General features: G+C 39.1%; 2 pseudogenes; both read right to left on the bottom strand.

Annotated features, from left to right (window-relative positions):
* Nucleotides 1-268: 268 nt before the first annotated feature.
* On the bottom strand, nucleotides 269-1,070 carry LOC137234264 (probable phosphatase phospho2; annotated as a pseudogene).
* A 247-nt stretch (nucleotides 1,071-1,317) lies between these two features.
* On the bottom strand, nucleotides 1,318-1,850 carry LOC137235346 (large ribosomal subunit protein eL20-like; annotated as a pseudogene).
* Nucleotides 1,851-2,241: the final 391 nt, after the last annotated feature.

The following is a 2,241-nucleotide window of genomic DNA, read 5'->3' as shown; positions in this document are numbered from 1 at the left end:
AATTTACGCTCGCACCTAACACTTCTCGTTTGCACATTTAAATATTTACAAACAAATATAGTTTACAACTATTTGAAGAACATATCCAGTTGCATTCACACAACCCCCATTGAGCCTATTAAGCACAATACAATATTGGATAGAATTTCTAGTACATCATGAATATGATAACATCCATAAGCAGTGAGATTACCAATTTAATTCGATAAGCATAAAATCTAAAATTTGCATTTTACAACTAATTTAATGCCGCCAATTAACAATTTAATTTATTTTGGTTTTGCCGCTGTTGACTCTGCTGCATCTGCATCGGCCAATGTTATATCACGTTCCGCCAGTTGTTTCAACAACTCAAATCCATTCTTCCATACTACAATGTCCGCACGCAAATCCATCTTATGTCTGTGCGCTGTTATCTTTTTGTCCAATGCGAAATCTTGGCGCGGACAGGCTATTTCACCCTCTCGCAGTTTGAGCACAGGACATAGGTCATTGTGATCATCGCCCACATAAATAATACATTCGTAATGGGTATTGTCACATAAATTTCGTTTGGCAACGAAATGTTCCATTATTTTGCCTTTGCACAAGTTGGCGGCGCTCAATTGGCATTAGGTTTGATGGTGATATGGTCGCACATGCAACAAGCCATCGTTGTCAAAATGTGCTGGATTTGTAAAAATACTTTGAAAACAATTTGTCAGTCCATGTGGCTCTAACCATTTCATTATAAAAACGCTATTGGAATCACTGACAATGATTAGATCGTATTTTTTTCCCTGGCGACTGGTGTAAACGCTTAAGTAAACGCACAAATCCAGGTACTTCCGGTATGGCACGAATTTTCTCGCGTATCGACTGTGGCGAGTAGCATTGTTGATGCAAACGTTTGAAAACCTCACCCATGTATTCCTGCCATTCTTCCTTTTGAATGATAGTCTTGCTGGGCAATTTGTCTTCGGGCAATAGACGCGCACAACTGTGTCTGTATTATCGTCCACGACCGTGAAATCGGAATCGAATGCAACCAAACGCCGCGAAACTCTTGGCATCATCTTAATACTTGCCATAATAAATAGAATTTACTTTTTAATGTACCCAAAAGCTAGCGCACACGAAATGGAAATATGAGTAAAATCAAGGCCAAATACTGGAAGTGGCAAGCGAACGCAAACACTCAAACTGATTTCTTAACGGTTGTGATGCCTGGTTTTCTGGTTTTGCATTGATCCAAATGATGTGAGATTTGTCATGCCAAGAAATTTTCATTAATTAGAGGTCACAAGCTCAACCTTTACCATGGATTAAGGCAAATAATTATATTACTGAATTCGAGTTACAAAAACAGATTGATACAATAAATTTGAAGGAACTTCTTTGCACCAATGTGTACTTGATCGTTGAGTTGTGGAATTGGTTGACGTGCACACGACGTGTTTTTACTGGCTGGGATTGACTCAACCTTGATTATTTGAATTGAATGAGCTCGCGTACGATGACGAGCACCCATATCACGATAACATTGTTTAACTGCACCACCAACTTTCAAATCACGATACTCGCGGTACATGATGTGCGCACCAGAACGCAAATCATAACGCAACCAAATGCCGAAGTTCTTTATTTTGGTTGGAGAAGTCTCATACACCTGTTTCGGCGATACAATTTCACCGATGGTCTTTTTTTTGAACTTTTTCAATTAACGCAAGAAGTACCAAAAAACGCGATTTGGCCACAATGTTATCCGGGGCAAAGATACGCATTTTGTACAGTGGAGTTTGTGGCTCCTTCTCGGTTGGCAATTTGCGGCTAAGCACTTCGTATTCCGTCAAATGTCCCTTTGACTTCATTTTGGCAGCGTTTAGAGAAAACGACACCAGTCACCTTAAACGTTTTTTGCGCCTCAAGGCGTGGTTCACGAAATAATTGCTCAGCCGCTTGTTTCATTGCATGTTGTACCATGACACCTCCAACAGCACTGGATCCTGAAAAGAAAAAATGAAATGAATTAGTATTATATAGTACAACTAGAAATGAATTAGTATTATCTATTACAACTACTAATCTACTAGCTTACATACTCACCGCGTGTTTTAAATGAATGACATTTTTTTTTTCATTCAGGAAATGGAAAAGCGTAGCAGATGTCAACATCTCTACATTTAATGCTTGGCTGTCAATGATTATTATAATACAAACGTTAGGCCTCATGTGCAAGCATCTCGCGCACTACACGTCATG

The sequence above is a fragment of the Eurosta solidaginis genome, chromosome X, assembly GCF_040869045.1.
Source record: "Eurosta solidaginis isolate ZX-2024a chromosome X, ASM4086904v1, whole genome shotgun sequence".
Lineage (NCBI taxonomy): Eukaryota > Metazoa > Arthropoda > Insecta > Diptera > Tephritidae > Eurosta > Eurosta solidaginis.
Note: the sequence above shows the minus strand (reverse complement) of the source record. Positions and strands in the feature narration are given on the sequence as shown.